This window comes from Macaca thibetana, chromosome 6, assembly GCF_024542745.1.
Source record: "Macaca thibetana thibetana isolate TM-01 chromosome 6, ASM2454274v1, whole genome shotgun sequence".
NCBI classification, from domain to species: domain Eukaryota; kingdom Metazoa; phylum Chordata; class Mammalia; order Primates; family Cercopithecidae; genus Macaca; species Macaca thibetana.
This window is the reverse complement of record NC_065583.1, coordinates 5,570,066-5,583,554: the sequence shown is the minus strand read 5'-3', so window position 1 is coordinate 5,583,554 and position 13,489 is coordinate 5,570,066. Positions and strand designations below refer to the sequence as shown.

General features: G+C 42.6%; 1 protein-coding gene and 1 pseudogene across 2 annotated transcripts in view; one reads left to right on the top strand and one right to left on the bottom strand.

The window, feature by feature from the left end:
• The window catches only part of THOC3 (THO complex subunit 3), a 259,254-nt gene that overhangs the window by 136,204 nt on the left and 109,561 nt on the right, over positions 1-13,489 (bottom strand). The window lies entirely within an intron of this gene.
• Positions 2,667-13,489, top strand: part of FAM153B (family with sequence similarity 153 member B) — a 53,103-nt pseudogene continuing 42,280 nt past the window's right edge. The window contains exons 1-6 of the transcript XR_008411757.1: positions 2,667-2,776; positions 4,919-5,056; positions 8,891-8,949; positions 10,308-10,386; positions 12,338-12,408; positions 12,847-12,877. The product of XR_008411757.1 is annotated as a family with sequence similarity 153 member B (transcript). The remainder of the gene's footprint in view (positions 2,777-4,918; positions 5,057-8,890; positions 8,950-10,307; positions 10,387-12,337; positions 12,409-12,846; positions 12,878-13,489) is intronic.

Sequence of the window (13,489 nt, the reverse complement as noted above, 5' to 3'; positions counted from 1 at the left end):
GAAAAGACCTTTTGAGGTAAAGAGCCTAATTGTAACACATTTTGTAATTACATTTTGTAATACATATTGTCTTCACCCCAAAGTGAACATGGGTCGTGTGTTTCACGCATGTTTGGTCTGTACACATGCATCAGGACCACTGTCATGAATATTCCTGGCTCCTCCTGTAACCTGTTGAAAGTTTCTATTTAGCCAGCTTGTCCAGAGTAAAGCTCCTGCCCCAACTCTTCCTCCTTCCACATGCCAGGCTCTTACCTCGGTGGGAGGCACACTTCCCAGCCTGCGGGATGGCCACTTTGTGGGCTGTGTGCAACCTTTTATAAGAAATAAAGTCTCTTTGCTGAGCAGACGCTCTTTAGTTTAATTAGGTCCAATACCAAGCCTCAGCAACACGCGGTTTCCCCATGTAACAAGCCTGCACATGTACCCCTGAATCTAAAGTGGAGAAAAAAAGTCTCTCCATTTCCAAATGCATAAATCTTGTGAACAGAGTGAATGAAATGGTTTCTTCGTAGAGCAGCATAGCAGGTCTACATTACCTTTTGTTACCTGTTACCCTGTAATGCGCTTTGGTTAGTTTCCCTGAATGTTTGTATTTACTTGTCAATCAACTCACAGTGGCTGATGCATAAGTGAAACCCACACTTAACTTACTCTTGGCTGATGCCATAGAGTGACAGGCCCTTTCTCACATATCTGAGAGGTATCTCTGTACTGGAGATTTTTAAGCTGGAATATGCACGTGGCTTTTAAAACATGTTTGCAGTTTCTTTGCTATTCTCCTTTTGAGAGGTGGCGTCTCTGCCCACCCTCACTGGTTAATCAGACTTGACACTAGTGCTTGCTTTTCACTGGCAGATGATGTGGAAGTGATGTTGTGTAACTTCCACAATTATGTTAGAAACGCCATGAGTGTCTGCCTGCTTCACTCAGGACACTCACCAGTGAAGCCCGTGGCCACCAATTCAAAGCTCTGAGTGTCCTGAGACTGCCTGCTGCTTGGAAGGCCAGGGAAGTCCTGTGTGTTCTCCAGCCAAGCCCAAGTTCCTCTGCAGACCTATGCGTGACGGCACATCCAGATGATTCCAGCCCCCTGCTGTGAATTTAATCCCACTCCATAAGACTTCTCTGCAGTCCCCAGACATCAACAAGCACCAGTAAGCTCTCTGTTCTGTGTCCTGCCTGAATTCTTGTCCCTGTGAAGCATTAGCAAATTGAAATGTTTGCTTTCTACCAGCATTAGGAGGAATTAGTTCTTTTTATTAAAAAGAAATCACAGTAGAGACATCAGGAATAGCACACTTGCAGGACGTTCACAAGGCACAGAAGAATGCACACTGACATCTGGACTTGTCTTTTCCTCTTCTGCGGCCTGCCAGCTTCTGCCTCTGGAAGTAACAACTGTTAAATTTCTGCACATCTTTCCAGATTTATTAATTGAACAATCATATAGCACTGACACCATGACAAAGCTTTGTAAAAGGGCTTTGGCTACCAGGGTAAAAGACTCATTTATTTTCATTTACTGTGAACACTTAGGTGGCACCAGGAAGGAAAGCCTTATGCTCATTCCTTTTTATTCTTCGTAACATATTATGTTTTTTAAAATGTCTTTTCCGGAGGCTGGGCGCAGTGGCTCACACCTGTAATTCCAACACTTTGGGAGGCCGAGGTGGGTGGATCATGAGGTCGGGAGATCGAGACCATCCTGGCTAACACGGTGAAACCCCGTCTCTACTAAAAATACAAAAAATTAGCCGGGCATGGTGGCGGGCGCCTGTAGTCCCAGCTACTCAGGAGGCTGAGGCAGGAGAATGGCGTGAACCCGAGAGGCAGAGCTTGCAGTGAGCCAAGATCGTGCCAATGCACTCCAGCCTGGGCAGAGATATAAATCTGTGGTCCAGTATTTTTAAATTACGTTTTCTCTCTCTCTCTCTCTCATATGTGTGTATATTTATATGTACACACCTGCACAATTTTCTATTCAGTTGTTGAGAATTAAAATTCTCCATTTATACAGGTAATATGTATTCCTTTCCGAATACCTTCAATTCCTTCCCAAACACCCCTTCAATTAGATAATCCCTGAAAAAAAATTGCAACATCTATATTAATGCAGTTTTTATACCTCATCAATGACCCATTTGATGTAATAGTTCTTAAAACGTGTGATGAATCAACAGTGATGGAAATTTGTACTGAATCATTTCATATCTTTTTTATTACTATGAATTATATTCTTAAGAGATTGGCTTTAAAATTGAACTTACACTAATGCATTTTAAATTTAATTTGGAACTAGTTTAGAATTGTTGAAGCTAGGACTCTCTGGTGACTTGGGAATAGTAGAATTGGGTGGGGATGGCATTTTACATCCAGCCTGGAATCTCCCTTTATTCTCAATGTATTAGCTTTTCTTATCTTTACTCTGAAATTTTCACTATCAAATATAGTGGAGAGGCAGATCTTTTTCCTCCTTTAATGTTTGTTTCATAAATACAGAATAATACTGTGTGTCTGGGATTCAGTTTTTGAAATGAAACATGGAGTCTAAGTGACCCCTTGTCAATGTGACCATGGACTGGTCTAGATCACAGCTATTGTGACACGTGCGCTTGCGAAAATTCTACTGTGACCTGTCGCTGAGGTGACCTGATGATATAGGTCTTGCCTTTCATTTTAGCTGCCATTCTGGCAACTAAGCGTTGGCAGGAAACGCAGCTTAGTTGTGTCCGAGGACTCACGATGGGAAACGTTTGTAGTTGCTGCCTCAATGGTATGTATGTTCATTTCTATCTTCTGACTGCAGTTTCTTCAGGTGGGCCAGTTTTCCTGTATGTTAAATGTCATTCTGATTTTTTTTTATTTCCCCAACTCCCATTTGTCTACAGATTTATAAATATGTTTTAGAGTTTTATTACTCAATTTGTATTTTTTATTCTTCTATCAAGATTTTTGCCTCAAATATTTTCCTCTAGAAAAATACACTGTTTCCAATGCCATTTTTTTTTTTTTTTTTTTTTTTTGACAGAGTCTTGCTCTGTTGCCTAGGCTGGAGTGCAGTGGCATGATCTCAGCTCACAGCAACCTCCACCTCCCGGGTTTAAGCAATTCTCCTGCTTCAGTCTCCAGAGTAGCTGGGATTACAGGCATCCGCCACCACGCCTGGCTAATTTTTGTATTTTTAGTACAGACAGAGTTTCACCATGTTGGCAAGTTAGGTCTCGAACTTCTGACCTCCTGATCCACCTGCCTTGGCCTTCCAAAGTGATGGGATTACAGGCATGAGCCACAGCACCTGCCCCCCCTCTTTTTCCCCCCCGGCAGAGTCTTGTTCTGTCACCCAGGCTGGAGTGCAGTAGCATGATCTCAGCTCTCTGCAACCTCTGCATCCCAGGTTCAAGCGATTCTCCTGCCTCAGCCTCCCAAGTAGGTGGGACTACGGGCGCCTGCCACCATGCCTGGCTAATTTTTGTATTTTTAGTAGAGACGGGTTTTCGCCATATTGACCAGGCTGGTCTTGAACTCCTGACCTTGTGATCTGCCCACCTTGGCTTCCCAAAGTGCTGGGATTACAGGTGTGAGCCACTGCGCCTGGCCTTTTTTTTTTTTAAACACTATTTCATAGACTAGATACAGAAGAAACCACTGAAAACCCAACTGGAGTGCCACATTTTCAGTTCATTCCCATTAATTGCTTGTTCAGGACGGTTCAGTTGAAGGGAATTTTATTCTTGGCACAGCCATCGAGTGGTAGTTAGTCTGGAATGTCCTAAGTTCCGAACTACCCTGGGGGCCAAGCAGAACGTGGTCCTTTGGTGTGGTCAGTTGGTCATGGAGGGCTGCTCACTGCCAGAGAGCTGACAGTACGGGCGCTGGGTAGGATGACCAGACATTTGCATTTGTTCCTCAGAGAGGCTTCATTTGCAGGAAAGTGCCATATTTTAGCCCAGGAGTTAAAACCTAGAGACAGGAGTTATGTTTTGTTTAATGATTTGAGCTTTTTTCTGGACTCAGCACCTCTTCCAATACCTCGACCTTCCTGAAGAGCCCTTGGTACAGGAGGATTGAGAAAGGGAGTGGAATGAGCTCCAGGTTCAGGGTCCAGGCCATGATTTAGAGGCCTCAGGTGTTCAGGGATCTCTGTCCCTGGAAAATCAACCAAATTCTTGTCCCAGATCTATCATTGGTCAGTGCTGTGAATCTGGGCAGGCCGCTCAAATCTCTTCATTTCACTTCCCTGAACCGTCAACTCTGAGTGGCAGCCCCTGCTCTGCTCATCTCTCTGGACTGATGTGGGCACCACGGGAAATTCGGACAGAAATTTTCATGAGTTCTAAAGCATGGGACCCATGTCAAGAATGAAGAGAATTTTACCCTCCACTGCCCTGGAGTCCCCAATTCCTTCTCTATTAACCACTACCAAGGGCCTGGGTTCTTCTTCCAGACACGAAACAATTGAACACTTTATGGCACTTAGGAAGCACCCGTCTTAAGGCTTTAAGTGGTCTGTTTAACTATTTTTACTCTTTTAACATAACATAGGCCATTATCAACATTTCCACATTCAGACTAGGGATCGGAGGCCCAGAGGGGTCTATAGAACTTCCTCAGGTTCTAGCAGCTTCTCAAAAGTCCTTGAGCTCAGATCCTATGCACCAGACCCTACGCTCTTGGTCACTCCAATCTACTACCTTTCTGTAATGTCTCATCTCAATACAGGCATTTGCCTGCACAGTTGTAAGTGCAACCCACAGTGTAAGTCCTTTCTGAAGCCAAACTCAGATTCAGGGGGCTTTGCTCTGCGGATGACGAACAATGGGATCAAACATGTAAGCTATGAATAAATAATGACTCATTTCTCTGATCTTCTGCAGCAAGATATCAACAGCTGTCTTTATTTTAATTCATTTTCCAGCGGGTTCCATCCAGGATGAAGTAGTGGATCCTGAGGTGCCCAGGAAATCCCCTGTCAGACACAACCACAGGCATAAGAAGCGAATTCTCCATCACTGGCATCACGACCGTGTACACCCTAGAGTTGCATCAACGGAAGGTATCGTGGAAATTCAGTTGTTCAGTTCATTCATGATATGATTTCTAGATTCTTCAGTGTCTCATATTTCAGACAATTGTAAAATTGTGATACTATATTCTTTATTCCACATGTGCATATTTAAATGTGTTAAGTCAATCATTAGTGCTACAACTACAGGAGTAAAGGTGTATTTCCATTCCAGGTTTGGGTTTATTTTTAATAGTAAATAACATCTCAGTGCAAATTGTAGACATTTTGCTGATTGTTAAAATATTAACTAAAAAGGATCTTTTTCTGAGACAGTATTGCCAGGTTTGTAAAGTGATGGACATCACTTCAAACTGTTTGGAAGTAACCTAAAAATGGAGGAAGTGGTATCAAAAATTTCTATATACCCACCTTCCTCAGTTTTGTTTTGTTTTTGTGATCCCATCTTACATGAGTGTGATAACGCTTGTAACAATGACTGAGCCAATAGTGACACATTCTTATGAACAGAAGTCCAGGGTGAGCATCAATGGCTGAGCCAATAGTGATACATTCTTGTTAAGAGAAGTCCAGGGTTAGCATCAATGACTGAGCCAATAGTGACAGATTCTTATGGACAGAAGTCCAGGGTTAGCATCAGTGACTGATACAATAGTGACACATTCTTGTTAACAGAAGTCCAGGGTTAGCATCAATGACTGAGCCGATAGTGATAGATTCTTATGAACAGAAGTCTAGGGTTAACATCAATGGCTGAGCCAATAGAGACACATTCTTATGAACAGAAGTCTAGGGTTAGCATCAATGACTGAGCCAATAGTAACACATTCTATGAGCAGAAGTCTAGGGTTAGCATCAATGACTGAGCCAATAGTGATAGATTCTTATGAACAGAAGTCCAGGGTTAGCATCAATGGCTGAGCCAATAGTGATAGATTCTTATGAACAGAAGTCCAGGATTAGCATCAATGGCTGAGCCAATAGTGATAGATTCTTATGAACAGAAGTCTAGGGTTAGCATCAAAGGCTGAGCCAATAGTGATAGATTCTTATCAACAGAAGCCCAGGGTTAGCATCAGTGACTGAGCCAATAGTGATAGATTCTTATGAACAGAAGTCAAGGGTTAGCATCAGTGATTGAGCCAATAGTGACACATTCTTGTTAACAGAAGTCTAGGGTTAGCATCAGTGACTGATTCAATAGTGATAAATTCTTATGAACAGAAGTCTAGGGTTAGCATCAATGGCTGAGCCAATAGTAACACATTCTTATGAGCAGAAGTCCAGGGTTAGCATCAATGACTGAGCCAATAGTGATAGATTCTTATGAACAGACGTCTAGGGTTAGCATCAATGGCTGAGCCAATAGTGACACATTCTTATGAACAGAAGTCCAGGGTTAGCATCAATGACTGAGCCAATAGTGATAGATTCTTATGAACAGAAGTCCAGGGTTAGCATCAATGACTGAGCCAATAGTGATAGATTCTTATGAACAGAAGTCTAGGGTTAGCATCAATGGCTGAGCCAATAGTGATAGATTCTTATGAACAGAAGTCCAGAGTTAGCATCAGTGACTGAGCCAATAGTGATACATTCTTGTTAAGAGAAGTCCAGGGTTAGCATCAATGACTGAGCCAATAGTGACAGATTCTTATGGACAGAAGTCCAGGGTTAGCATCAGTGACTGATACAATAGTGATAATGTTCTTATGATCAGAAGTCTGGGGTTGGCATCAATGACTGAGCCAATAGTGATATGTTCTTATGAACAGATGTCCGGGGTTAGCATCAATGACTGAGCCAATACTGACACACATTCTTATGAACAGAAGTCCAGGGTTAGCATAAGGTTCACTCTGTGTTGTCCAGTCTATGGATTTTGACAAACTCACATTGTCGTTTGTCACCCTGATGGAATAATTTCACACCCTAAACATGACCTGAGCTGCACATACTACTTCCTTTCTTCTTTTCTGAGGATTCCTGACAACCATAGATGATTTTACTGCCTCTATAGGTTTCCTTTTCCAGAATTTTATAGAGTTGGAATCATAGGCTATGTAGCTACTTATGACTAACTTATTTTACTTAGCAATATACATGTAAGATCTTTTGTATCATTTTGAAATTTAACAGCTTAGTAATTCTTAGCAGTGAACAATAGCCCATTGGTGTCATCAAACAGTGTTAGCTGGTTCTGTCACCTCCTGAAGACCATCTCAGCTGCTTCCAGTGTGGGCAATTATGAATAAAGCTGCCTACATTCTTGTGCAGATTTTAAGACGAACATATTTTTTAAATTTAGCTGGGTAAATATGTAGAATTTTGATCACTTGCTGGTAAGACTATGTTTTCCATTGTAATTGTTAGGTAGAATTCACCAGTATAATTATATGGGCATGTTTTTTTTTTTTTTTTTTTTTTTTTTACGTTATTACTTACCGATCAAATTCTATAATGGATAGAAGCCTACTCAGATTGTCTATCTCTTCTTTGGGTGGTTATGGTAGTTTCTCTTTTTGAAGGCATTTGTCCATTTCATTTGAGCTAGGAAATTTGTGGGCATAGACACTTGAATCTCACCAGTTGCCTACTTGGTTCTCTTCCAACGGTACTGTGCTTCCTGTCATTCCTACTCTAAAACTTTTTAATATACTTTCACTGCTGCACTTAAAAATTGCAGGCATAGATTGGTTGAAAGTATTCTGTTATTGGCCAGGCTCAGTCGCTCACGCCTGTAATCCCAGCACTTTGGGAGACTGAGGCGGGTGGATCATGAGGTCAGGAGATCAAGACCATCCTGGCTAACACGGTGAAACCCCATCTCTACTAAAAATACAAAAAAATTAGCCAGGCGTGGTGGCAGGCACCTGTAGTCCCAGCTACTTGGGAGGCTGAGGCAGGAGAATGGTGTGAACCCAGGAGGCGGAGCTCACAGTGAGCCAAGATCACACCACTGCACTCCAGCCTAGGCGACAGAGTGAGACTCTGTCTCAAAAAAAAAAAAAAAAAAAAAAAAAAAAGGAAAGTATTCTGTTATTATTTTCTTAATGTTCATGGGATAAGCAGGGATAATTCCTCTTCTATTCATGTTATTTGTACATCACGTCTTCTATCTTTTCTTTGTGATTAGCCTGGCTGGAGGTTTACCAATTCTATTGATCTTTTCTAAGAAGCAGCTTTTGGTATTGTTGAGTTTCTTTGTTTATTATTTCTATTACATTGATTTCTGCAAATATTGCTATGTTTTTGGGGATGGGGGTTGCCTTGTTTACATTACACTACACTTTTTTCTCTCGTTTCCTAAGGTGGAAAGTAAGACATCTGGATTTGGATTATGTTTAGTTTACTTCACAGAACTGTGAATGTCTCTAATGCCCCTGAAGTGCGCACTTGATCATTCAAATAATAAATATGATGTATTTTGGCCACAATCTTGATTTTAAAGGCAATAAAATGGATAAGTGCAGAAGGAGCGTATGTAGATCCAGGAAAGATAAATGACATTATAACATTTCAACAACAAAAAAAGAAAATTTACCAGGCCTCAAAATGCACAAGGGGGTGATGGGACACTGTCATGGAATCAGCAGTGCATCTGTGTGCTGCCCTGTGTGAACACTGCCTGTTTCACAGTGGTGAGGTGGCTTAGCCAGAGAACCAGGCCCTGACTTCTGTGGCTTTCCTGATGGTCTCATTTGCCTTCCCTCATCACCAAGGAGGGTGTCCCAGTGGCAGCCAAGTTTCTGCCCTTAACCCACCTCCTTTACACACGCCATCCCCCTGTCCCCAGCACCCAAGGCTGCTTAAGGGATTCCTTCTGTGGAACCAACATGCTGACAGTTACTCTGTGTTTCCTAGATCACAGTGAGAACCTGGCGCGGAAGCGTTCATCTAAGGATGTCCCAGGTGTTCACGTGGTAAGTTCTTCTTTATGTTTCTGAGATGGAAATGCTGTTGCTCTTGGTTCTTTTTTATTTTATTTGAATTGAGATATGAAAATCTTACCATGTGTATTATAGATGATTTAAAGAATTTTTTGGTGGGAAAATGTGAGGGTTCATTACCAGGTAAGAAATGATCTCAGATGGCATTCTTAGATGACACCTTCAGTTACGAACTGTATGGCAGAAAGAATTTTTTTAGGGGAAAAGCTTTCTTCTTACAACATTGTGACTATACAACCAAAACAATGTTGAAAGTCTTGCATAAAAATCTTGTGCCTGGGCCTGGCGCAGTGGCTCAAGCCTGTAATCCCAGCACTTTGGGAGGCCGAGACGAGTGGATCACGAGGTCAGGAGATCGAGACCATCCTGGCTAACACAGTGAAAGCCCATCTCTACTAAAAAATACAAAAAACTAGCCGGGTGAGGTGATGGGCGCCTGTAGTCTCAGCTATTCGGGAGGCTGAGGCAGGAGAATGGCATAAACCCGGGAGGCAGAGCTTGCAGTGAGCTGAGATCCGGTCACTGCACTCCAGCCTGGGTGACAGAGAGCGAGACTCCGTCTCAAAAAAAAAAAAAAAAAAAAAAATTCTTGTGCCTTTCCAGAAGTGTCTTCTAGGCTTTATTTTGAGACCATTGCCTCAACCAGTGTCTCCCATCTGCTTTTCTAATGTCACCAAGTAAAGACTTGTATGGTGAAACCCCATCTCTACTAAAAGTACAAAAATTAGCCAGGCGTGCTGACCAGCTACTGTGATCTCAGCTACTGGGGAGGCTGAGGGAGCAGGATCGCTTGAGCCCAGGAGATGGATGATTGCAGTGAGCCGAGATCATGACACTGTACTCCCGCCCAGGTGACAGAGCAAGATTCCAGCAGAGAGAGAGAGAGAGAGAGAGAGAGAGAGAGAGAGAGAGAGAGAGAGAGAGAGAGAAAAGAGAGAGAGAGAGAAGAAGGAAGGGAGAGAGAGAGAAAGAAGAGAGAGAGAGAGAGAGAAAGAAGAGAAAGAAGGAAGGAAGGAAAGAGGAAGAGAAGGAAGGAAGGAAAGAGAGAGAAAAAAGAGAAGAAAAGAAAGAAAAGAGAGAAAAAGAAAGAAAGAAAGAAAGAGAAAAAAGAAAGAAAGAAAGAAAGAAAGAAAGAAAGAAAGAAAGAAAGAAAAGAAAGAAAGAAAGAAAGAAAGAAAGAAAGAAAGAGAAAGAAAGAAAGAAAGAAAGAAAGAAAGAAAGAAAAAGAAAGAAAGAAAAGAAAGAAGAAAAGAAAAGAAAAAGAAAAACCTGTGTACACAGGACACAGCATGGTCTGACCCTTATAGTGTTTTGTTTTTCTCTAAATGCAGGTGGACAAAGCCACAGAGAAAAACAGTACGCATTCTGGGATCACTGCTATGCTGAGGAAAAGTTCTGGTGTTGACAAAGGTAACACTTCCTTGCCTCATTTCTTCTGGAGAGCCACTCTGGTGTGAACTTCCTGCCAGAAATGAGGTTCAAGCACTTTTGTCTTAAAAAGTGAATCACCCAGTCAAGAAATGTGACCATTGACTCTAGTGCCTGGAAGGCACAGTGTCATTTGGATAGAAGAGGTTGTTGGGCATCAGGGTCGGGAGGTATGGAGGAATGAGTCAATGTGGAGTGATTGTGAATGTCTTTGCAAGTTTCTGTGCTTTTCCCCAGAAAATGTGTTCCCATATGCAAAGCACAACACAAAGATTAATATCCTGCAAACGAAATTTCATCACCACTGCGTTTTCCAAAAATCAATCCATTCATTCCTCACCACAGCTGTAGCCAAAGGTGAAGTTTGATATCCCCAGTCCTCACATAGAGATGATGTAGAGATGAATTTTCCAGGCTTTTGGTCTCCTAAATGGAAATGGCATAGATGAACTCGGGAATGGGTGGAAGGTTGATGCTGTGGGCTACTAGTCTGAAGTTATCACATGGCCCTGGTGTAACTTGTCACCATATCAGAGAGTCCTTAGCATCTATGTGTGTATGTGGAAGCATATTGGCCTATAAAGATCTCTAGCACTGTATACCACAATAGAATGGTCTCAATGGTCAGCTGGTCCAGAGTTTGAGTAGGTTCATTGTATAGTGGACTTTGGTGCAGTCATTAATATGAAACATACAGAGGGAGCTGCCAGGCCTTTGGTCTTAAGTGATGGGGTATTCTTCAGCTCCTGGTCAAGTTCAGAGAACATTCAGGAACATATTCTATTGTATTTAATGAGATTGTCACCACAAACGTTAGAAATGCTCCATTTCAGTAGCAAATATACCCAAGACACAGCACCCAACAAGATCTCAAGGAGCCAATTGTCTGTTAGCCTGGAGCCCATCTCCTCTGCTGGAATCTTCTGCACAACTGGGTAAGAGAGGGTCAGCGTCCCCACCTGCTGCCACCCATGAAGGGCTGTCACAGTCCTGGAGCCAGTATGAGTATGACCAACAGCGGGCCCCATGACACACACACACAGTGTTAAAAGGAAGAGCAGAAGGACAAATATCACATGCCAAGTAGGGATCATCTTTAAATGGTAGGATAATTGAGTAGTTTCAATTCTTGGTTTAGTCTTCTTTGAAACAAAAGGTTAGTGAATACATAGAATATTTTGGCTAGAATTAAATCTCCTCTTTGAAGAAAGTACAAAATGTTCCAGCTGGAGACGGTGGCTCATGCCTGTAATCCCAGTGCTTTGGGAGGCCAAGGAGGGCGGATCACCAGAGGTCAGGAGTTCAAGACCAGCGTGACCAACATGGAGAAACCCCATCTCTACTAAAAAATACAAAATTAGCTGGGCATGGGAGCACATGCCTGTAATACCAGCTACTCAGGAGGCTGAGACAGGAGAATTGCTTGAACCTGGGAAGTGGAGGTTGCAGTGAGTGGAGATCACACAATTACACTGCAGCCTGGGCAAAAAGAGCAAAACTCCATCTCAAAAAAGAAAAAAAAAAAAAGATCTAGAAGAATTGAAAAACACAGCAGCAGGACATGTTGGTCCTGGGGAGGAAATGACCTCAAGGGGATCAAGAAGGGAGGGCAAGTTAGCTCAGGTCAGGTTAGGAAGGAGGAGCCCTGGATGCTGCAGGGAAACACTGTGTGGTGGGCCCTGTTTGAGATGGGTTATTTATGTCGAAGAGGTGGCCATAGCTGCAGGACCAAGGCTCTGTCTTCCGTGGCCTTCTTGATGCCTTCCTTCACCATTTGCCTTCACTCTCCATCATGGAGGATGGACCGGCAACAGCTGAGTCTGTGCTGTGAACACACCTTTCCACACACGCCAGCCCCGTGTCCACAGCTCCAAGACCACCTGAGGAATTCACTCAGTGGATCTCATGTGTTTATAGTGACTCTGTTTCCTAGGTGACCTGAAACACCTACAGCAGCATATGCCAGGGCAGACATCCTCTGAGGAAGCCACAGGAGTTCACATGGTAAAGTCTTTTTTTCCTCTGAAATGGAAATTTTATTTCTCTTGGTTTCTCTCCGTTTCAACTGAATTAACATGTCTAAATCTTAACCGTGTACATTATAGGTGACTGACAGAATTTCTTGGTGGGCAAATGTCAGAGTTCATTATCTACTAAAAAATGGTTTCAGATGGCATCCACATTTACACACTGTGTGTCAGCAGGCATTTTCCTCTAGAGAAATGCCTTCTTCTTGAGAAGTATTTGGAATTGTCAAATAAAAACAATGGAAAACCTTGCCCAAAAATTTTGTGCCTTTCCACGAATGTCTTCTAGATATCAGGGCCATTGTCTCAACCACTATTTGCCATCTGTTTTTTTTAACATCAACAAGTGAAAAAAAGACCTGTGCACACAGGACACAGCCTAGTCTGACCCTCATAGTGTTTTGTTTTTCTCTAGATGCGGGGGGACCCAGCCACACTGGCGAACGGTACGTATTCTGGGATCATCTCTTTGTCTACGTTCAAAATCTTAGTGTTACAAAGATGACACTGTTGCACCTGCTTTTGCTCAAGAGCCAGTCTGGTTTGAGCTTTCTGCCAGAAATTAGATTTGGAAAGTTTGGTTTAAAAAACTACTAAGAGTCCAGTAAACAACTGTAACCATGGTACTGTCATCCCTGGAAGCAGCAATGTCATGTAAGGTGGGGTGGTTCATCAGGGTTGGGAGGGACAGGGAGAGAGTGTGTATGGAATGATTGTGGATGTCTTTGGGAGTGTGTATACATTTCCCCAGAAAACATACTCCCATGTTCAAAGTACAACACAAGGATCAATGTTCAAGAAAATTTCCATCACCACTGCACAGTTTACATACATCAACGCATTCATCCTCCACCCCAGCTGTACCTGAACATAAGTTCACTATCCCCAGTCCTCAGATGGACATGGTGCAGAGACGAATTTCCCAAGCTCTTGGTCTTTTAAATGGAAGAGGCACATGTGAAGTCGGGAATGAGTAGAAGGTTAATGCCATGAGCCACTACACTGAATTTGTCACAAAGCCCTAGTATAATTTCTTGCTAGGCCAAGTTATTCCAGCA